The sequence below is a fragment of the Panthera tigris genome, chromosome F2 (assembly GCF_018350195.1).
Source record: "Panthera tigris isolate Pti1 chromosome F2, P.tigris_Pti1_mat1.1, whole genome shotgun sequence".
NCBI classification, from domain to species: Eukaryota; Metazoa; Chordata; class Mammalia; order Carnivora; family Felidae; genus Panthera; species Panthera tigris.
This window is the reverse complement of record NC_056676.1, coordinates 32,320,087-32,344,640: the sequence shown is the minus strand read 5'-3', so window position 1 is coordinate 32,344,640 and position 24,554 is coordinate 32,320,087. Positions and strand designations below refer to the sequence as shown.

Genomic DNA, 24,554 nt, shown 5'->3' with positions numbered 1-24,554 from the left:
TTCAAGGACCTTCTCCTCAAGCCTCACCCTCCTTTAAGTCTATTCAGCATTAGCCCTACTGAACAACACTTCTCCTTTACAGACACACACACACACACACACACACACACACACGTAAGCTTCAGTGGGTATTCTCCTCTTCCTCTTTTTTTTTAAATTTTAACCAGACCCTTTAGCATACACTCAGAAAAACTGCAGGTGCTTCCCAAATTTTTGCCTTTGGAGAAGTTATTCCCTTCTAAAGTTTTAGTGTAGATAATTTTTTTACTATCTATTTCTAGCTTTCAGTGTGTTTTCTAACTTTAGAGCTGAATTTCATTGCACATTGGTCATTTTATCCAAGAGTTAATATTGGAACTTCAAATCAGTGATATGTCCAAAGCTGAACCATTCTCCACCAAGTCAGGTTCTCCTCTAGGTATTTTTATTTTCTGGTTTTGTTTTATACCACTAGTTTTCAAGTTATCCAGATTCCAAAACACAAAGGTAGGTTTTGAGAATCCTTCTGGCCTTGGCCTTCAAATCCACTATTTTTATGGACTTGCAGATTTACCATTATCTTTGCAATCCATTTTCTCACATTCATTCACACTGCCTTCACTGTGGTTTATGTTTTCCATTCTTTATTGAAAAATATTCACTTTTTTAAGTTCCAAGGAAAGTATTTAATAATGGAATATCTTTCACACATCTGAAGAGGCAATTAAAAACAGTATCCTAAAATAACATCTGGCAGTTATATGTGTTTTATGTTATTAACAAATAGATTAAATGAGCTTGAAAAAAATGTCACATCCAAATATGTGTAACAGTGAAATTCTGAGGTGAAGATGATGTTGATAGTGAAATGTTGGTAGACAGAAGAGACACCTGTATTTATAGATTTGCTGTGTTATGGAAATCAGTAGTTCTGTTTTACTTGTGCAAAAGACTAATTTTCCACTTCACACTGCAAAACCCTTGAGTAGAAATTACATTTTCAATTTAGTAAGTCAGTATTTGTTGAGTTTTTTCCCCAGGTCCTCTGCAAAGCCCCACAGACATAGAACCATCTAATTCTGTCCTGATCACAGAACCACAAGTTTCCATGATTGGGTTCTCTTCAGAAAATCCTAGAGTTGTGGAAAGATTTGTGATGCTATGGTTACTTAAAGGTCCTTTCGGGACCAGTAAATATCTCTGTGTAAATGGTGCCATTTTCTATTATTTCTGGCCACAGCACTCACTACTGAAAGTGACTACAGTAACTTTAAAATATGTACCAAGAATAGAGACCAGTTGTTTCAGATTAGCTAAAACAAAACAAACTCCTCTCTGAAAATGGAACATCCCTATACAGAAGGAGGGACATAATGGTGTCAATTCAGACATTCCTCTCACTTGTGCCTTTACTCCCTGTGAGGCTTTAAGGAAGTTACATGTAAGTCTCGGTTTCCTCAATATAAAATAATGATATTACTTACGGCAGAACAAATGAACTGCATTCATTTGACACATCAATAAATGTTAGTCTTAACTCTTGTCGCCATCTCATCTTGATTAATGAAAACGTTGACTCTCCCTACTCCAATATGCTACCAACTTCCCAACTGACTCAAAAATATGTGGTTCCTTTTATAATTTAGCATCTGACTATCAAAATGTGTATCTATACACATGGATTCTGTATGAATGCAATTAATGTCCACAATTAAAGTTTAAACAAAATATTCAGCTATATTATTCAGAGCAAAATGTATAGAAAGATAAATTTGTAAGTTAGCTGTAACTTTACATATTTATGCAAATAAAGTTTCTAATTTTCCCTTATTATGAGGCTGCTTAGTGATGCATTCCACTGCATCTTTCAGAAAATCAGGACAGGGTTCCCATGTTCTCCACCATAATTCTCTCCATTTAGATTTATATATGGCCCAAGAAATAAATCTTACAGCCATGACCCCAGCAAGGACAGTCCAGAACACATTTATCCTAAACACTAACTAAAGTTCTCCCATTGCCTTCTCTGCAACTTGGAATGGAGAAAATGAAATCAGCACCTCTATATACTCCAGATTTCAGCCCCAGAAAACAGCAAGATAATGCAAAACAAACAAAAAGCTTTAAATTTACAAGAGAATTACAAAAACACAAAATCAATTAACCATAATGTAAGTTTGCTATTTAACAGAAGTCTAACAAAACAAATGAACAGCAACAACAAAAAAATGCCCCAATATTTTCTTAAAAATCTAAAAGCTATGAGAATAACCAAAAGTAGTAGAGGTTGTCAATGGCTGGATATATCTCTTCTACAGACCAAAATTAAATAATAAAAATAAAAATGATAAATATTATATTTCTATAAAACTTGCTAAATGTGGACTAGTTGTGTGTGCATACAGAAATCACTTATTAACTAAATTTTATTTAATAATTATCCTCAAAATCAAAGTGTAGTGAAAGTAATTGTCATTATCGTCATTAATGTGAAAGTTTATGTTGCCACAGCCAATTACTATGGAGGACTTTATTATATTTTAAAACATCACACAGAATTATGAAAATGGGATTTAAAAAAATAAGTTTATTTTATTTATTTGAGAGAGAGAGAGAGAGCACACACACATGGGAGGGGCAGAGAGAGGGAAAGGGAGAGAGAGAGAATCCCAAGCAAGCTCTACACTGTCAGTACAGACCGGAGGCAGGGCTCAAACCCATGAACCATGAGATCATGACCTGACCTGAAATCAAGAGTCAGACGCTTAGCTGACTGAGCCACCCAAGCATCCCAAAAATGGGATTTTAAAGGCACATTTGCAGGTCACTAGAAGTAGCAAATAATAATTATATGAAAGAATAAGAAAACAATAACAATAACTTCAGAGCAGTGAGGAATTTTTTAAATTAGTTTTTAATTACATTCCAGAGCTCCATAAACAAGTTTCAGGAATAAAATTCATCACGATTGCAGTTTTTATGCACAAAATGGAATTCTCTTAATGGCAATGTGATAAAAGAAGTGAAGAAAAAACTGGATTTTTTTTTTAAATTTTTTTTTAACGTTTTATTATTTATTTTTGAGACAGAGAGAGACAGAGCATGAATGGGGGAGGGGCAGAGAGAGAGGGAGACACAGAATCGGAAGCAGGCTCCAGGCTCTGAGCCATCAGCCCAGAGCCCAACTCGGGGCTCGAACTCACAGACCGTGAGATCGTGACCTGAGCCGAAGTCGGACGCTTAACCGACTGAGCCACCCAGGCGCCCCGAAAAAACTGGATTTTAAAATCACAGCTTATCATTTAAAAACAAGAGTTTTCAAAAGTCAGACAGAATATATAAATTAAATTGAAATAACATGCTTTCTTCAATTTCCTTCTCATCATGCAAACAATTCTAAATATCTGCTTCTCTTCTACTTCCAGTGTAGAGTTTTATGTGATTCGCTGCACTGTATAATTGCTTACAATACCAGCAAACAGTAAAGAAGTCCAGACCATACTCTTACTCAAGAGGAATGCTTTCAAGAATGTAACAAACATTGGAGCTTTTTCACACACTTCATACCATATAAGCTCAATTAAAAAATGACTACTGTACCTAAGAAACAGTTATTCACATAGCACATGATTCTTTTAACTAAGAAAATACAATATTTTTGGCATATGTATGTGCATTACTTTTCTAGTTCATTATTTTTTAGTCTAAAGGCATCATTTGCTTGCATAAATACAGTAGCTCTTCTAACTAACAGCCTTTCATAATAATTAGAGAAAATGAACTGGCTATCTTCTTTTTAAAGGCAGTATAACTTTTGTGGTTAAGAATATAAAGAGTGCCTTTATAAATATGTTTGAAACTTTCCCCCCATCTACATAACATCACTAAGGTGTGGCTGCTTCATGAATACTAAAAAAAAAAAAAAAAAAAAATCAGTGTGCTCCTTGCTTGCCTTTAATCATGTAAGGATAAGTATAAAAGGAAAAAAATAAATGTTTATTTTTAATTATGAAAACTCTATTCAAAAATTTTTGGACAAACCACACACTCAAGACAACACTCCAAAGGGGGGTTTCTTTACAATGTTCAAGACTGGAACAGAAACTGTAAAATTAATTCAACAATCCAGGATTTTTCAAGAATGTCCAAATTCTGGCATCCCACAGAAAAGTTCTAGGAAATGTAACAGGCTATTTTACCTTTGTGATGATTTCTTTGCCAAGATACAAAGAATAAAATACTCGAGGTCAGCTAATGGTCCAATAACCAATTTAATTTATGTGTCTTCCTACCCTCACCCTTCATCTTTACTTCCCAAGCCCTTTCTCCTTGCAAAATTTTTTTTTTCCTCTCAGAAAGCAGTGGAAAATAATCTGGATGATTAAATTGATCAGAATCCGGGTGGATTGCTTACTAAATGGAAGAACAATATTATTTTTCCATGAGAAGCCAGTAGGCGGTGCTAACTCTAGGATACTACATTCAAAGATTTTAAACCAAAACACGCATAGAATAGGTGATCAGTTTAAAGAGTTGTACACTTCCCAGTATGATTCATGAAAGAAGAAATTTCAAAAATTTTCATGTCATAGAATTTAACATAAATATGAAATTTAATGAACTATGATTATTAAATAAATGAAAACTTAACATGATTTAAAGGTTCTTAATATGCTCCTTAGTTACAGAATGCAAAGCACAACTACGTATTTGTTCCACATTAAAATCCTGTGGCCATCTTCTTCTGCCCCATTATAGTGTCAATCTCATTTGTAAACATCCTACATACAGTACAGTACAAGCTCTGCCCCCATCTTTTGACCCAATAGCCCCCATCTTAGGGCAGCAATGAAAATTCTGGTTTGATTATTCAAGTTTTTTTCTTTTTCACTCACCGTTTCTCTCATTCAAAATAACTTAATGATTTACAGTACATACAACCTAAGAAATATTGTACACGTGCATTAGCTTGCATTTTTAAATAAACGAGCACTTCTATTTATATACATTATAACAGCGATAAAATAACACAGAATGTTGAAGTGGCTTTTTAAATGTTTTGTTTGCTATTTAAACCATATGGAAGACTACATTTTAGTAATGTGCTCGCCACACACACACACACACACACACACACACACACACACACGCCAAAATGTAAAGCTTAGTAACATAATATTTGTGTCACATCTTAGAACTATACCCTTCATGATATCAAGTCTGATAGTCCACAGACAAGATATGAGCTATCTTGTTTATATAAATGCAACAGGACTTTCTTCACAGAAAAAGCTACCCTGAGTATAAAAATAACTCACACTGCAACTTCCAAAGACCAGTAAGAGAGCACTGTGAATTTTTTTAAAAAAGCTTTCTAGACATTGCAATAAATGTTATTCTTCTACAGATAAATGATCATTTGTACTCATAACTTTTTCACCACAGAGAGTAAATAAATATAATCATAAAACTTTCATTCCACCAACTGAGATTACAGACTTCAAAATATTTGCTTTAAAAGCCACAAAAGTGTATGTAATTAACCCATTTTTATGGGCCCTTTTGTATTGTGGAATTAGTTTTGTCTATAGATAACCTAGAAGAAAACTTAGTCATAGAAGTAAAAAGTTATTTCATTTACTTTAGATTTACTTTAACAGAATGCAAATTATATACACATAACAAATTTAAGGCTGAATTTTTTCATTTAAGGGGGGAAAAAGAACATCAAAGCTTAAAAGTCAAATCATTTAAATAATAGTTACCCTCCAGATTTTAAGATTTAAAGTATGACAAGAAATTTGTGTGGACAGCAAGTTTTCCAGCAGATTCTGTCACTGTGCTTAAGTGCAGAAAAGGTTTTTTATTACCAACTGGTACATCTCCAAAAAGCTGTGCTAGATGATACTAGAAATAAGTAACAGAACAATCATAAAATATCTTAAACTCCACAGAATACCTTCAACACTGAGTACTGTAATGCTACCAATACACCGAAATCACACCATCACCAACCCCTACCCTTTGCCCTGTGCCCAGTTCTCAGGGCAAAACCTTTGGAACCACTATCAGGTGGTTCTGTCCCTTTAAAACTTAAGTAAAAGGCTATTTTGTACCTTAGGGGTGTAGTCTAATTATTCAAACTAACAGTCCCGTCCTCAACATTAAACCCAACTGACCATCACTGAAAGTAACTATTTCCCCATCCCCTGGAAGACGCCAGAGAGCACTTAAAACCAAAGCAACACAACCAGATAAGAAAAGATCCAAAGACAACACCACTAAGAAAGCAAAACCCTTCGGAACAGACAAAACGGGCTGGGAAAGACCTACTGCGTTGTTTACTCAAGCCAAAGAGGAGGAGTAGGAGTTGAGCTTGCTGGGGCTGGGGCCATCCTCAGGGATCTGGAAATGTCTCGAGCTCCCGGCCCGCGTGGCCAGGAGCCAGCCCCCTTCGGAAGATGCTGCCCCTGCCACTTCTCCCCACGTCTCCCGCGCGCTCCGAGGGGCCGCCCCAGCCGGCCCGCGCCGCGTCCTCGGCCCTCGCCCCTCCTGCTCTGCAAGTGGCCCTCGGAGAACTTACAGGGCCCGCGTCCCCAGCCGGCGCCGGCGGCGGCGCAGACACCGCCCGCGGCGGAGATGACCTGGGCGCAGCCGGGGGAGGGACTGTATTTTGCGCACATCCAAAAACGATCCCGAGGCAGGGAACGGACTTTGGCTTTCCCTAGCTCCCGGCACGGCTTTCCCCACCGCGGGCTCGGACACTGCCCAAGACGCGCGCGCGCGCGTACACACACATACACACGCGCGCACACACACACACACACACACACACACACACACACACAGAGCTTCCTTTGCCAGGACCAGTGTTGCCATTGCAAACCCGGGAAACGCCTCCAAGGGGACCAAGTACCTGCTCTCTGCGAGCTGCTCAGCTGTTCACTTCATCCTCCGTTGACAAGGAAACCAAACCGCACTTCATTTTTTTTTTTTTTCCAGAAAAACCTTCCACTGCCATCATTTGAAAATTGATTTACGGGGAGGGAAGGGGAAGGAAGAAGGGATAATATATAGATATCAGGATATCTATCATAAAATTATCTCGGTTTTTAAAAAATTCAAATGTGCAAAAGTCATAGTTAATATAAAGGAGGAAAAAAGTATTTTGCTTAAAAATTATCCCAGTAACCAGCTGCAAGAAAAGTTTCATGTTATCAATGGGTGTCAAAAACAGGAGGGAAAAAACGAATTTGTTCTCACCGGCTTCCAAAAACGGCACAAAAAATAGAAAATTAATGCCTTTGCTCAGTGGTTTGTACCAGTATTGCAAAGCCACAAACTTGTAAACACTGCCGTAAAATCCCACCTATACAAAAATCTTATCAGAAAAAGAGTATGCAAAAAAAAGAGTTAGAAACATGCTTTTTATTTTTACAAAGGAAAAAAAAATAGGCACCATACTTCACATCGTTTTTTCCATAAAACCAGTTGCATATTTTGCTGGACTTGGGAGTCGCTCCCGGCGGGCACGGTCGCCACGGACTCCCAGACACAGCGCCTTGTCTACAGAACCATCGCATGCTAGAAAAACTTGGATTCAGGAAAAGGCTCAAAACCATGCTCCTCCAGCTTTCCCAAATATAAACAATAATCAAAGAAGTGGAAAAAAAAGAAGAAGAAGAAAAACAAAAACAAAAAAACAAAAAACAAAAAAAAAGGACAAAAAAAAAAGAATAGGACAAGAATGCCACTGAGAAGGTACTCACCGAGCGGGAGTAAAATGTTGGAATAAAAATGAGATTTAGTATAAAATACAGTATGGCGGTGGAAGAAGGAATGAAGCGCGTTTTTTTCTCTCAGTCTCTGCCTCAGGCACTGACACGTGACTCGGAGCAGGGCTGACTTGCAGGCAGCCGGGAAGGACCGAGGCTGCGAGGGGGGAAGCCCCACGGAGCCCAACTCCGGCGGCGAGGCGGCGGCGGCGGCGACTGGGAGCCCGGCGCCTGAGAGCGGCAGCACCAGTGGCGGCGGCAGCGGCAGCTCCCGGCGAGGCTGCCTCCGCTGTGAGCCCAGACGAGCAGGTGCCCCTCACGCTGAGGCTGAGCACACGCACACGCACACGCAAGACAGGCAGGGCGCCGGGGAGAGGGGGAGCGGAGCGGGGTTGGGCCGGAGGCGCGCAGCTGCCGCCGCCTGTGCCGCCGCTGCCGCTATTACTGCTGCTGTTGCTGCTGCTGCTGCCGCTGCTGCCGCTGCTGCTACCGCTGCCCCCCGCCGCCGCCGCCTCCTTCGATGGGGGGCGCGTGTTCTGGGGCAGCCCTGGGCGTGCTGATACAACGCCCAAGAGGAGGTGAACAACTTGCTGCTCACCTCAAAGTTGTTGCTTGCCACTTCCTTATGCATTCATCTATTTTTTTTTTTATTTGAAGGTAGTTACCTGGAAAGAGATCCCACCCCTTTCTCTCCCGAAGTTTCACTATTAAAACCCTATGTAACTCATTCATTATTTTTTTCCTCCCTGAGTGCCCATTTCTCATCCCTCCTAAGCTGCCTTTGCCTCTGCTGTTCCTTTCCCCTGGATCTGCACTTCCCCCTCGCGGTTCTCAGGGAACCTGGCGCGGCGCGATACTGGGGGCGTTGTCACGGGCAAAGCCACCGTCAATCTTTATTGCCATCAGAACGGACAGCATCTCTTCTGCCGTCACCAGAGAAGAATGTTTGCAGTTTGAAAGACAAAACAAAATCTCTCGTTTAGGAAACCCCGTTCCAGGTTTCTTTCTGCAGGTTGCAGAGCAATGGGTGGGGGCATGGGTGTCGTTAATTTATTCATTCGTGGACCAAGCATTGTTTGTTTCGTCTGCCTGTGCGCGCGTGCTTCCAAGCTCCTCCGTTCTCCATGGCAGAGGCTCCTGCCTGACTCTTGCTCAAGTTGTGGGCTGGGGCTGGAAGTCAAAGGAGAGGTTCAAGGGAAACAAGTGAGTCCATTGTGTAAGTGCTCTCTGAGAGGGAGTGAGCACTTGGCGGTCGAGAGGGGGAGACGTGCACCAGAAGTGAGGCGGTGGCGCAGCCCGCGGGAGCCCAGGTGGTGAGCCGTTGATTCTGAAGGTGAGGGTGAGAGAGGGATTTCTCTCTCCACCTAGCAGCTGACTTAGGGAACCTATCGCCAGAACAAAGATTCCATCCACCAATTGCTGGTTGCACTGGGATTCTTCTATTGCTGCCTGTTGAAGAATCGGCTTTCTGGGCGCTGGAGCACATGTACTTTCTTCATTTGTGTGCAATATTAACATCAGGACCATCTCCCTATGGCTGCTTTGAATCTGGGTTGTGTGGAATTAATTGGCATCTCTATGTTTGAGAATGAACAATTAACACAGTTCCGCAGTTCACAGATTGCTGCCCCTGATCTTTATCTCAGTGTTTCTAATGTTGACATTTAAGATAAAATGCCTCCATCAGAGATGATCTAACCTGGACAATTCTGAAAATTAAGTACACATCCATTATAGAGAGCTTCAACTGCAAATATGTTTCTCAAACATTCTGGTCAGAATTCATTGACCAAATAAAGTATTAATCCACAATTTAAATAAAAGGGATTTAAAATAACCATTAAAATGTCATTAAATATTTATTTTGGTGAGTTGCCAACTCTACACCCACTTATTATACATACATTACAGTAAGGATTGCTGATTAGAAATGCTGGAAAAGATGAATGCATCAAGGTGGATTTGCTAACTTCAGAAACCTCATTGATTTCTATTGGGAAATCATAGGATTTTACGCTGAACAATACAGACCAAATGTGCTTTTCACTGTAAAACATGTTGGGCGTCTTCTTTTTGTTTTTTTTTTAAATAAGATCTCTTCACATGTAGTCTTTTTCTTCTCTGAGTCATGAATTGCTTTTGTCTACCATTAAAACTTAGTTTGCTACATTTTCCAAATGTTTTCTTCCATGTCAAAAAGTATCTGATTCTAAAAACTTGAGAAGAAAATGCTATTTTAATGCATATTTTCCCTTACATATATCACAGCAGTGAGAAACTTCATTTTAAAAATGAGTTCTGAAACTTTCAAGTAGCCTGGGCAAAGCCTAGGTTTGGAAGAGTTATGCAAGAAGAACTTTGAAAAACAAGCTGTTTAGAATTGCACTGCAGTAATGGCCTCCAGCCAATCACAGTGATTGTCAGGCTTTTATTATTCAATAAAATGACTCCCCTTTATGTTGAATGCAGTTCTGCTGAAGAAAAAGCAAGACATCAATATCCTCCCTGCACATTTCCCATTTGCTTACATAATTACAGTATGGTGCTCAAAATATTCCACTTATTTTATTTCCATGTGCCATTCTCATCTCCTAGGCTGCATCACCATATGAAAACCAACAGCATACAAAGTTAGATTAAGAGAATTAGTATGTATTGAGCAAAGCTTCTCATTTAGTTTTTGTAACTGCTCCATAATGTTGATATTATACTCATTTTACAGATTAGGAAAATGAAGTCAGGGCATTAAAGTAATTTGCTGAGGATCCCATGGTTATTACATATTACAAGTGTGATTCAACCAACATTTTATCTGGTTTTACAGCTAGAATAAAATATTTCAAAATAAAACATGAAAGATAGTAAATATTTTCAAATACTGGTACTAATATTAACACATGCATCAATTTCTAAATAAAGTAAGTAAATATAAAACAAACCTGTGGGGATTAATTTGACTATATTACTCACACAAATCACAGTAGTACACACTATTTTCATTCATTATGTTAATTCCATAAAGCACAAGGAGAAGAAGCAAACCTTCAAAAGAAGAGATTAAGAGGTTACTTTTTTTCTTTAACAAAATCTGTATACAAGATGTGGTCATGTACTTCCTGGCTACATTCTCAGGAGTTAACTACAGAAACTTAGGCAAAGTTGCAATTGTGAGCTGTTCCTTTTTATCCCTGTTCTGTGCAGCACATGACGTGTTCAGTGTTCCGCACCATTTGTTAGTTTTCATTGATTACTGATCTGACAATCGTTCATTCTAAAGAGGATATAAAATATGTCAGTTTATAAATTTGTAAGCTGCAAATCCAAAATATCTCTTTAGATTTGAAGAGTTAAAGATGAAAATGTGGTAATCCTAGAGACAAAAATAAGCCTCTGAATAGGTATTAAAGGTTAAAAGTATTAAGTTAATTTTAAAACACTTTATCGTGTATTGATATAATAGAAGCATACAAGAAGCCTGAAGAAAACGAGAAGGAAAGGGATTTATGCAAAACAAAATACAAGTTGGAAATATCCTATAAAGGAAAAATACATGCCATTTAATAACACTTACTATATTTTACATGCTTCACATATGTACTGTTATAAAATCCTCATAGTCAGAAACTGAGATTCTAAAAGACTCAAAGACAGAAGACAACAACAGAACAACAAGGCGCTTTCATATCCAGTAAGAGAGCTAGACCATGCAACAAAAAAAGTAATTTTAATGACAAAGTTCCATCATACAGCTAAGAATTTGAGAAAATGATGGTGGATGGGAGGAAACTATAGAAGAGCAAGAGGGATGGGGAGGAGGATGAATAGAAAGAAAGGAAGAGAGGAAGAAAGAGAGAGGAGAAGAAGTAGGAAAGGAAGTTGTAAGACCAAGAGCACTGGGTGGGAGGCCTGGAAAAATCTCCAAAAAAATATATGAGAAATACAAGACAAGTGCAAACACTGGACAGATTTAGGTCTTACAGATGAGTCCTAAAAAACATGTGACAAAAAGTACATTCGAAAAATATTACAGAGTTTACAATATGTTTCTTTAGCACAACTAAATGTTGCCTGAAAACTCTAGAAAACCATCTTGCTGAGGTTAACGGAACTATGTACCCGAGGAAGTCATATTTTTAAAAAGAAAGAGGATCAGAAAGAGCGATTTTCATTTGTTTTTAAAAATTAAGAGATATATTTCTCCTAATGATCCTGACTGGTAAGAGAAGACAATATGATTTCATTGGAAAATTAATTTTGCCTAAGGAGAACTAAATAAAGACGAATGACAGAAAACCAACATTTTAGTATCAACCCACAAGATCTTAGGCTCATAGGTATGAAGTAGCTCCTTTACATACAGTGATATTGTGGAGTTATAGTTGTGATTCTCCTGTTTATTTTTTTTCTCTTTGTTTACTTGTTTTAATTTTTTAAACCTGGGGTTTAGAGACAATAGGGATTTAAGTATCAATATTAACTTAATTGTCTGGAATTTTTTTTTCTTTGAGGTAAGGATTATTCATTTGTTATTTGTTTATAGATTATAGCATTCAGAAGATGAATGTATGAGATTCATTGGTTATTGTCAGGTCTTGGGCTCCTGTCAATAAAAAGCACTTGGTGTTACCATGAAATTTAGTAAGTTAATTATTTCTATTAATACAAAGCTTTTCAAAATACATTTTGAAAACAAAATTTCATAGGAATGAAATTAAGATTTTTCAAAAGACAGATAAGTACAATAGAATCATTTTATGGTGACAAATCATACGACAACGTACTCTACAAGCCTCTACTATAGTGTTGAACACGTGAATAATCAATATTTGCTAATGTACATCTTTTGCACTAACAATGTATGAATAGGCACTTGTTCAAAACTGATTATACAAAATGCATACAATGTGTGGTATGCATAATTCTGTATTTTCCGGATTCTGTATTTGGTCTTATTAAAAAAGTAAATAGTTTGGGGATACCTGGGTGGCTCAGTTGGTTAAGTGTCCGACTTTGGCTCAGGTCATGATCTCACAGTTCATGAGTTCGAGCCTCGCATCAGGCTCTAGGCTGACAGCTCAGAGCCTAGATCCTGCTTCGGATTCTGTGTCTCTCTCTCTCTCTCTCTGCCTCTCCCCTGCTCGTGTTCTGTCTCTGTCTCTTTCAAAAATAAATTTTAAAAAACATTTAAAATTTTTTAAAAAATTGTTTGCTTTTATATAACCTTTCTCTTTTATATTTTTAATTTCCTCTGATATTCTCTCCTCTCTTGTTTATTTCTGTCTCAGACCTCAGATCTCTTCTATCTTCCTAACATATTCATAGCATATGTGTAGGGCAGGATTAGGGCATATTAACACATTAATTCCTTGACTTTTGCTTTTACTAAATTTATGGAAATCTTTTGTACTAGCAAATGTGTGAATAGACATTTGATTAAAAAATGAATTTGGAAAATAGTCAATTATGTATGTGATATGTATATATATGTATATTACCCAGATTCCTTTTTTCCCCCATGGATTTCTCCCTCCTCAATGTTGAGAGGGGTCAAAAAAACATGTTAAGTTCTGAAAGGATCAGAGCTCTTGGCTGTTTGGCTTCAGGGAAGTAAATTATTTGTTATTTTATTCATTTAAAGCTCCCAAGAAAACAAGAGCAAAGATCAAACACAGGCTTTCCAAATAAAAATATAATGATCTACTAGTAGGCCACTGGGCAAAATATGAATATTTCAAACTACAAACTTATAAATACACAAGCATTCCAGTTAGGCCTCACATCAGAAAAAAGCAGCACACCATTTATTACAAGTACTCACATATCCTTGCATGAGTGCTAGGCTCAGACATATTTATCTTTACAAATTACATAAAATCACATGAAGGACTTTTCTCTATTGTCACCTAACTATAAAAAGATTTCATTAAAATTTGATATACATCATTTTTTGCTTGTTTTCAAAGAGAATTAGTAGCTGACTTCTTTCAAAAAAGAAAAAAAAATGAAACAGAATATTTTATTAGTAGTCCCTAAATCAACTCTGTGCAAAACCCAGGAGATAACAAATGTATGTAAATTCCAGAAAAAAAATAATCCGTAAAATTGGTACTTGTTTTTATCACAATTAAAAATTAGTCTGTCATTATTTTGTTATTTGTTCAACAGGACATAGAACATGTTTTAAAGCTTATAAGAAGAAGTCAAGAAACATTCTTCAAATATTAACTGAGGAACAATTAGTTTTAAAGGCTATTATTAAAATATTAAAGTACACTAAATGAAAGTTAATAAAGAGAAAGCAAGTCTAGCAAATTAAAACTTAAAAGAGTTGATTGAAGAATATACTACTTTGGGGGCACCTGGGTAGCTCAGTCAGTTGGGTGGCTGACTTCAACTCAGGTCATGATTTTGCAGCCCATGAGTTCGAGCCCCGCATCGGGGCTCTGTGCTGACAGCTCAGAGACTGGAGCCTGCTTCAGAATCTGTGTCTCCCTCTCTCTCTACCCCTTCCCACTCACAATCTGTCTCTCTTTCTCTCAAAAATAAATAAATAAATAAATAAATAAATAAATAAATAAATAAATAAATAAATATTTTTTTTAAAAGAACATACTACTTTTGGGGGGAAGGAGGGACTTTATACATAAAATTTTGTCAAAAAGTAAAACATCTCCTAATTTTCTTTCAGCAACATAGTAGGAACAGACAAAGGTTCTATTGCTTAATAAAATGTTTCTGGAATCGAGTATAGTTACTGATAAAGCTAGAATCTTTTCTGCTCAGGATAGAGATCATTGTAAGAATCCTGAAACATAATACACCATAATTTTACGTTGACTTGAATGTTATTTATAATGTATTTTTCTTGTCATCAATAAAAATCTGGTGGTTATGACAAGTATAACACTCACATAGGTAAACAGGTTAGGTAGGCAAATCGACTATTAAAACTTACACAATTTACTCATTCACATCCTATAAGCTGATAAGCTGTATACAAGTTATTTTTTTAAAGTTTATTTTGTGTGTGTGTGTGTGTGTGAGAGAGAGAGAGAGAGAGAGAGAGAGAGAGAGAGAGAGAGAGGGGGAGGGGCAGAGACCAAGAGAGAAAGAGAGGGAATGCCAAGCAGTCTCAGCACTGTCAGCACAGAGCTTTATGCAGGTTTCAATCCCACCAACTGTGAGATCATGACCTGAGCCTAAATAAAGAGTCAGATGCTCAACTGATGGAGCCACGTAGGCACCCCAAGTTGCGTACAATTTAAATAATGATTATAAAAATATTCATTTGTTCTTATGGAAAAAAATTATTCTGTTACTTTGGTATTCTAAAATATATGGGTATGTGGGTATTTGCAAATAATCCATCAACATGTAGAATTACTTTGTAACCTGTTCGAGCAATGTTAGGGATGCATAACAAGTAACGATTGATGAAATAATCTTATAGCTGAAACTTTGTTAATGTGACTCTGAAAATGTTCTCAAAGAAATCTATGCTTTAGCTCACTTCTCCAGGAGACACTGACAATATGGATCATAAAAGACATCCAAAAATTTCAGGTAGCACTTGGGTGGCTCAATTGGTTAAGCATCCAACTTTGGCTTAGGTTATGATCTCATAGGTGGTGACTTTCAAGCCTCACATCAGGCTCCGTGCTGACAGCTCAGAGCCTGGAGCCTGCCTCAGATTCTCTCTCTCTCTCTCTCTCTGCCCCTCCCCCACTTGTGCTCTGTCTCTGTCTCCCTCAAAAATAAACATTAAAAAAAAACCCCATCAAAATTGGATTTCTTTATTCCAGTCTCAAGTTTAACTAAAATGGAATCAACGTATATCAAATGTAAAGATTCTCGATATTTTAAATTCAGACCAAAACAGAAACTAAATCTTTGTTTACTGATCTTATTTCATTCATTTGAATTGTTTTAAAAAAGCATGATTTTAAGATAGATTTTTTTTCATAACATAAAATTTCCTTAAAAGTTGGAGAGAAATCAATGCATCAAGCACATAAATGAGTAAATTTCCTTAACAAAGGATAAATTTCCCTCCGAACCTTTGTTCTCATTGACTGATCAAGGAAATACACAGGTTCATCAGGAAGGGTTAACTTTATTTTAATGCTGAAATCTCAAAGGAGTTTATTTCTTTCTATCTGTATAATGATGCTTTTGTAATAAAAACAATAATTTTCACATAAATACTTTATATTAATTTTCTAACATTAAAGTGAAAGCATATCTGTAGGAATCCATTTATTTCTATTCTCTAACCACAAAGGGTTAGGTTTTTGAGAACCTGGAGTTAATGTGTCTCCTACACATTCATAAACATCAGCTTTTCAAGCAAGCCTTTCCCAAGTACTGGGTTATAGTCAGATTATGGTTGAATTCTTTGACAAGTTACTGGGGTGCTGATAGAGGGTGTTGCTGAATAGATATCCATATGCTTTAGATACCAGGTGTTCAGACAGTAGAAATGATATTCTCTGTGAAAATTCCCGGCCTGATATGTATCTTTCACACAGGTGGAGAGCAAGGCCACTTCTCCAAAGTGTGATGAAAGTTATGTACCAGTCGATGGGCACAACTTTTTTGCTTTGAAAAAAAGCACAGGGTGATTTAGCTATTTACCCAGAATCCTGCCAAGAAGAGAAACCAAAGAAGAGCAACAAGGCCTGAACTTTTTAAGGACAATTATGTCAATAAACAGCCCAAACAAAAAAAAATCTATGATTTTTAATAGAGCTGCACTGTAAAGGATCTTCCAGGATGTTGAGCTTAAAAGGCATTCCCAGAAGTGTCCAAATCCACACGCCTACTGAATGAGATTATTATCATTATCCTTTTAACAATGCAAGATGACTGTCCCAAATAGCAATTCAACAACATTATAAAACGTTTATTTCTGGTAATAATTACCCAAGACTAGATCACTTTTATAGATGTTGCTAATTTGTGCCCCACTAAAATGCTGGGGAGCAAAAAAATTTCTGAGACAAGTGTACCATCATTATGTATTCATTTATTTTTTGCTCATCTATGTGTTTCTTTTGAAACCACCACAGAAATGTAAAGACGGATAGAAATTAAGATGCACACCCTAGTGCTTCAGCAAGGCTTGGCTTTAAACTGAACAAATTTTTCCCTTCCTCATCCTTGAAGCTCCCCCTTCCCCTTCACTTGTTTTTCTGTAGAATCCTTTGTTCCACGAACTTAGTATCAATATTGACATCTCGCTGACCTCAATGTATACTTAATTGGGAGGTTCAGATGGCCAGCACCAGGGCTAGTCTTGAGACTACCTTGAAGACATGACTAACACAGCTGGCAACATGTAGCAGATTCCTATCAAAACTGCCCAGATCCTTTGTTTTCCTATAAAACTCCTCAGCCTTTAACCCAGTGTGGGCTCGCAGTCTTGGAGGCATTAAACTACAGCCTCCTCTGCCTGGCAAAATAATGAACTAGCTTTCTTCTTTATACCCAAGCTCTGTCTTCACGTTATATATTTCGGCTCTGGAGCACAGAGGTCAGTTTTCAACAACACTTCCAGTCATGCAAGTAAGTTTTATTTCAGACATGCAATGCTGTCTACACTGCGCTCAATGCTGGGAAGATAAAGAGGAACAGTTGTTATGCCCTGTGTCTCTAGATGAAGAATGTCCAATCACAGCTGTGTGGCCTTTTACAAATCCTACCTATGCTGCTGCTCGTTTGCTATCTCTCTCTTTCTCTCTCTCTCTCTCTCTTTCCCATTTTCCACTTTAAGAATCTGCTTCTCCCATTCAACTGAAGTCCTTTACACCTCACTGCTCTTTTCTCTCAGCAACAATCTTATCTCCTACATTACAGTTATAGCCAAGCTAAACATTGTAGAATAATTTGGAGTTTTCAGGGGCACCTGGGTGACTCAGTCGGTTAAGCGTCTGACTTCGGCTCAGGTCATGATCTCGCAGTTCGTGAGTTCCAGCCTTGCGTCGGGCTCTGTGCTGACAGCTGAAAGCCTGGTGCCTGCTTCAGTTTCTGTGTCTCTTTCTCTCTCTGCCCCTCCCCCACTTGCGTTCTCTCTCTCTCTCTCTCTCTCTCTCTCTCCCTCTCCGTCTCTCTCTCTCTCTCTCTCTCTCAAAAATAAATAAATATTTTAAAAAATTTTTAAAAAGAATAATTTGGAGTTTTCAAAGGTAGGAGGAAGTATAGAGAAGGCAGGTGAGAGCAGGTGAGGGAGAAGGGGAAAGAGAGAGATGGGAAGATGTCTGTGTGAAAGATCCAAGTGAAAATCTCCATTGTATAATTGGAAATACTTATCTGCAGCTCAAGAGAATGATCTAAACTAGAGCTAATAAATATGGATAAAATCAGTTAAAGTTATAATGACCATATGGCATAGATATTATTGGTATCCTCATTTTACAGATGAGGAAAGTGATATATAGAGAGATGATGTGATTTGCCCACGGTTACACACTATTCTGCAGAGTCAGAATTCACATTCAGGCAGTGTTACTTCAAGCTCTTAACAAGCTCTCAAGGAGCATCAACATTTAAGAAGACTACAAGGGAGCTGTCAGAAGGAATGGAAACCAGGAGACTTCCAAGAAGGCAAGAGTGGCAAGAGAGGCAAAGGTTGATGAATTTTGTATTGAATCAGTTGATATAAAAGAAAAGCTTTAGAAAGATTCTAAAAATATCTCATCAGCGTGAACTGTGTAATCAGAACACCATAGCTGCTTGCTGGTGCCCATGCTTGAGAAGGAAAACCTCACTAGTGTTGTTTAGAGAGGTCATGGCGAGGTCATGACTGCTGGTTGATCCTTGAGTTAGATGGGAGTGTCCTTACCCCTCCCCTGTAGTTTGAAATGTACATTCCACACTCCATTCCCACACTAGGAGCTATTTTAAGAATGCAGCCTTGAGAAGGTAATGTGTTATTGAGACCACCTGGACTGTACACATGGCTGAATGCTGTTAAGGCTTCTATATAAACTTAAGATTCTAGGAAGCAGGTGCAGAGATCTACTCAGTTTGCAGCTGCGGGAGACAAGCCTCCTATGTCGGTTCCCTTGCTTATTAAACCCACCGCCTACCAATCTGGCTTGATCCTTTCTTCCATCCCTACTTGGCTTCTGTGTATGGGAGCAGTTTCGTGTTTCACCTAGAGAAACTCCTAAGTTTGTGAACTAAGAAGTGTGGTGACAATGGCATCAGAAAGGTGTTAAGGGGACTCTTAAACTGACTTTGCAGCCTGATTTTGGAAGATTGAGAATAAAAGAGCAAGATAATGTGATGCCACCTATTTCCTAGAAAACGGAGGTATCGTTTTAAAAAAAAATTTAGGGGAATAAGCTGGTGTTGGGAAAAGTTATACATTAGTTTGAGGGCGTATTGTGCTAGAAGTGACAGAAAGATATACAAATGGAATTACTCAGCAGATAAAAAGTAAATTTCTCAGTAATCTCTTCAGAGACTTAAGAGTAATTGGCATAGATTGGCACAGATTTTTGAAGCTCTTTGATCGGATGAGTTCTCCAAAGGAAATACCTCAAGGGATCACAGGGACTGAAGTTCCAGTGGTCTAGAGTTAAAGACAAGAGAAAGAGAAGGGGTATATGGAAAAAAAGCTGCTAGAAACTTTAAGAAGGAGCATGGGTAAGTCAATATTTTTTTTTTCAAAATTTTCTTTGTTCAAATATTGTCAACTTCATATAAAGATGTTCTTACCACATTTCTTTGATTATAAGAAGGATATTTTCACATGTTAATATATTGTAATTGGCTTATACTTCACACCAGATGCATACCCTTAATACAGAGGGTTTTTCCCACCATTCTTTTAAAATGTTTTTTTAATGCTTATTTATTTTTTGTGTGTGTGAGAGAAAGAGAAATCAAACAGGAGAGGGGCAAAAAGAGAGGGAGACAGGGAATGCAGGGCTCGAACCCAGGAACCCTGAGATCATGACCCGAGCCAAAACCAAGAGTTGGATGCTTAACCGACTGAGCCACCCAGGCACTTCTCCCCATTCTTGAGAAGCTTTTCTAAAATGATGTTGCATCTTCTATTTTATAGTATCTTAGAATTTAAAAATCTATTTTACTGGTAGTCACAGACTTTCATTTATGATTTTTAGATATTTTATTACTGTAAAAAAGAGAGATTACATGTTAACTCAGCTTATGTAAAGAGTGGGAGGACATAAGATATTTGGGAATTTAAGATGCATTAATAATCCAGTGGTGGGGTGCGAGTATGGATGCTAAGGGTCAGAAGAATAAGCTTGTTGTTTTTATGCCCCACTTTCCTGCTATGCAAATATGTAGGAGCATTAAAGAGATGACATACAGGTATCTGCTACATACATTGTTAATACTGCCTACATTTACAGTGTGGACAAGTGATGAGGAATAATAATTATAATGAAGCAGTTTTAAACAGGTTGAGGAAGAATTAGCCATAAGGAAGATACTGCTGAGATGCTTATGAAGGCTATGGAGTTGTCCCTTGTGATGTGCTTTGTCAGGCAGAACTAATTATCTGTGGATGATAAGAGAAAATATGGTGAAAAACAGCAGCCATTTCCCATAGCGGGAGTATCCATTTAAAACCCAACAACTCCCTGAACCATGAGATAATTGAAACAGTACCAAAGCTGGCATGAATAACAAGGCCTGTAAGTGGTGGGGGCAGGCAGTGAAAATAACTTCAAACACATCTCAGAAAAATTAAATTTTATTTCCACCGATCGACTTTCTCCAATCAGAAAAAGAAGAGCGCTATTAAATGTACCCAAAGTAAGACTTTCTAACCAGAAAATTAATTGACCTTGCCCCCATGATCTGATGGCATGACCTGATACGTCTCTCAACTTCATACTTGGCAGTTTTTAACATGAAAGCAAACTTTACAGATTTTTTAGCATGTTTTCTCTATGTGTTCAGCTACCAAAATTAATACTTAAGGGTCTTTAATAAATGTGAGGGTCTTTAATAAATGAGATTTTATAAATCTCTTAATAAAAGAGATGCTACCTAAGAAAACGTAAATATTTTAACCAAACTTTCAGACTCTGTGTCAAAAAGGAAGTTATTTTTGAACATGGATTCAGTTAATAGCAGCAAAGAATGATTTACAGGCTTGATGGCTGACAGCTCTGTCTCACACTGCCCGGCTTCAACATCCCAAAATTTCCAGGGCTGGCACATTGTTTCAAGAAGTCTTCAACACCCAACAACATCTACGGGTCCATCCTGCCGTACTTAGACCTCGACTTTCTTTATGCTGGAACCAAGAAGGCTTCTCCAACCCCGGGCATCACAGCTGTGTTCTGGTCGGGAGAAAGGGGAGAAAGTAAAAAGACAAAAAGGTAAGGTAAGCCAGAAACTTGACTATGTTTAACTAGCACTTTAAGGAAATCAGAGTTTTATTAGAAAAAGAGGAAGAATGCATAGTATTAAAGCAACTAGTACTGTTTGTAAGTGTACGAATCTGGTATCTGAAATTAAGAGAAATAAGAGAACAAGAATTCTGTATCTTCTAGACTTTGCGGGAACTGCAATAGTGGTACTAATACTTGTGTATTCGATAAAGGAATAGTCTGAAAATTGCAGAAAATTTACGGGCAGAATTTTTTAAAAATACAGCAGAATTGCTGCTGGAAGCATTTTTGGAGTCAAACAAGAAATAAGAAAGGTAATAAAAAGTGGATATTTGAACTTTATCAATTTATTTTCTCTGTGTTTTATATTGATTTTCTGTCACGAAGGATAATCAGAAGTTAATTATAAATGGAAACTGTGATGAACTAGGTTACTGACAGAAAAGACTGAATATTTCTATTATAAGTATTAGAGAAAATAGGATTTTTTTCCTGTAAATTGAAAATAATGATGAGATATAAATAAGGCTTTTATGTGTTTTGTTTTATATGTTCATTTCTTTGTTCCTGCTGAATTCCTAGAAAAGGATAGTGTAAGTTCTAATGAACTTCATTGCTATTCATGTATTCTTTTCTTTTCTGCTGCCTATCTCCGCATCTCTTCAAAAAGGCAGCATATTCTTTGAGTTTATAATGACACCAACACCTAAATGCAACCTGCAAGTAGCAATATAAAACCAACTTAAAATCAGGAGATTTCACAAATAACTTATTTATAAAGGTAATTTTTTAAAAAGCAAGAATGCATATGCTAAGGAAATATTGAATTTACCAAAATATTCACAAACAATAATAACATTAGCATATTAAAAAGGAATAATGATTAGAGCATAAACTTACTGATGCTGACTAACATTATAATTGTAACAGGTCATGTAATTTCCTAAAACAGGTAAATGTACTCTTCTCAAATATGATGTTTATTTATCAAGAAAGAAAATTATTTCTACCCCCTTTTATCGGAAACTAATTATCAAAATATTTAAGGTAAAATATATGGATATAAAAGGATAATTATAAACTTTCCTGTGTTATGGAAACAAAATAAAACTGTTTAATAAAAAAATCTTTATTGTGAAAGAGTCAAATTTTCCAGCCAATCTTTGAAAAATAACACAAGTTTTGTAATTCAATTTTTATCCATTAAAATGTCTATGTAGTAATTTTAAACACAATTTCTTTCTTTTAGTAGACTAGCATTTATAATTTATGGTATTTTCTACAGTATTTGCATGACGATGCTGAAAATTAGATATCAAAATTTTGGTAAAATCAAGGGCATAAATTACTCTGACACCATTTTAAAGATACCTTATGATCAAACTGGGTCCATAATGACAATTACTAATGCAAAAATCATTTTTTGTGGCTCTCTAAATGAGCTATTTTAAAGCTGTACCTAGTTTTTGGCTTTTAGGTATTTGTAATAGACAGCAGCCCAAACAAATTTTATGCATACATGTATAACTTTAGGGTGAGGAAATCCTACACACTTAAGAGGCACATCTTGGCAGAGAAGAATGTTGAATATATGCAAAGGGATTCTTCCTAACTTACGTGAACTGAAAAAATGAAGCTGATTGGGTAGTTGCCTAGAAAGAGAACATAGCAAAAAAGAGTCAGTTTAGGTGTGGTTAGAAGAGAGTCAAAGTATAGGAAGGAAGGGAGGTGGGGAAGGAAAGAAGGAAAGAAGGAAGAAAGGAGGGAGGGAGAAAGGAAGGAAAGAAAGAAAATTCCTGCCTGAGGTGGGGGGGTGGGTGGGGGGAAAGCAACTATTACAATATTTTTAGATTTTGTTTCGTTTCATTAAAAAAAAAATAACTGGGGGCGCCTGGGTGGCTCAGTCTGTGAAGCGTCCGACTTCGGCTCAGGTCACGATCTCGCTGTCCGTGAGTTCGAGCCCCACGTCGGGCTCTGTGCTGACTGCTCAGAGCCTGGAGCCTGTTTCAGATTCTGTGTCTCCCTCTCTCTCTCTGACCCTCCCCCGTTCACGCTCTGTCTCTCTCTGTCTCAAAAATAAATAAACGTTAAAAAAAAATAAAAAAAAATAACTGTTATAGGGATGGATCGATCCAGTGCAGTTTGGAGAAGTGATAGGTAATATGATCTTTCAATGATGCAAGTTTAGTGAATTTTTATATTTAGAAGTTATACTGGGAGTGGGGAGTGTATGCCCCTTTTTAGTGGCAGAATTCACTGAAAAGTAAACTTCAGGGAATTGCTTTATTGACATTTGGGAATTTGGGAGGTGAAATGAACTGAAGTGTGGGCCAAAACATCACAAATAGTCGGTGTAATAACTGAACAAAATTGTCTGGCTTGGGAGTCTGCAGTCAAAACAGGTTATTTCTTTTGTATCTCTTTCCTTGTCTTAAGGTTTACTCCTTGTCTTTTTATTCCAAAGTATAGACATATTTACAGACCCAAATTCAATTAAAATCACATTCTAATGCTTCCCTTCAATCGTACTAGCAAACAACGATTTCTTCTTTTGCTGAATCCATTACACTTACAGTTTGGTTGACTTTCACAATATTTTTTGAAATTCAGTAAACCACAGTTTGAAGTAAATCCCTTGCTCTTTACTTTGGAGTATGCTTCATAGAGTTCCCCATGTAAGATGCATCTCAATTATAAAATAGCACCTACAACTTAAAGCTCCTGCCCTTTTGAGTTTTAACTTGGGCTTCATGTTTGGAAACAGTGTTTTTCTCTGCCCAAGCTATCTAATCAGTATGGCAGGTCTGCTGCTGTGAGCACCCAGCCGGGGCTCTCGTACTTCTATTTCCGCTACTCTGAGCACCATTGTGATCCTTACGAGTTACCACCTGGGTACCCCAAAATGAATTCCATGAATGCCACATAGCCTGTACGTTAAGCTACAAACCTACTCTCCATTCAGACATTTTCATATTATACAAAAATAGTACAAAAATATATTTTATATGCACCATTCATTTTGGGTATCTACTATGTAATTCTGTTTGATTTACCTCCTTAATGTGTGTGTGTGTGAGAGAGAAAAAAGTCTGTGTTACCTTTCTAGCTAGATCCTGAAGCCATTGAGACCAGATGAGTACTAAATACCCTGCATTATGTCACACATAATATTATTGGCTAGAGTAAAAAATAAACATAGTATCATAGTTGACAGTAAGCTGAGAGATGGAGTCTGAAACGTAGTGTTCTGCTTTATTGGAATTAATCCTTGGCATTATTTGGGTATTCTTTAAACCTCTGGCACTGCGCACACGTGCTCGCTCACACACACACACACACACACACACACACACACACACACACACACTTTAGTTATTTAAACTTGCTAAGGCATCAGTCATACTTACTAATGGAAAGCACACCA

At 37.4% G+C, this 24,554-nt stretch overlaps 1 protein-coding gene across 4 annotated transcripts in view; it reads right to left on the bottom strand.

The window, feature by feature from the left end:
* Positions 1-7,501, bottom strand: part of RALYL (RALY RNA binding protein like) — a 710,067-nt gene extending 702,566 nt beyond the window's left edge. For 3 of the 4 annotated variants that reach the window (XM_042973032.1, XM_042973034.1, XM_042973031.1), the window contains exon 1: positions 6,896-7,501. The gene's annotated coding sequence lies outside the window, so the exon portion shown is untranslated. Of the gene's footprint in view, positions 1-6,312; positions 6,375-6,895 lie in introns of those variants that run through there. The other variant, XM_042973035.1, reaches the window with a different exon arrangement.
* Positions 7,502-24,554: the final 17,053 nt, after the last annotated feature.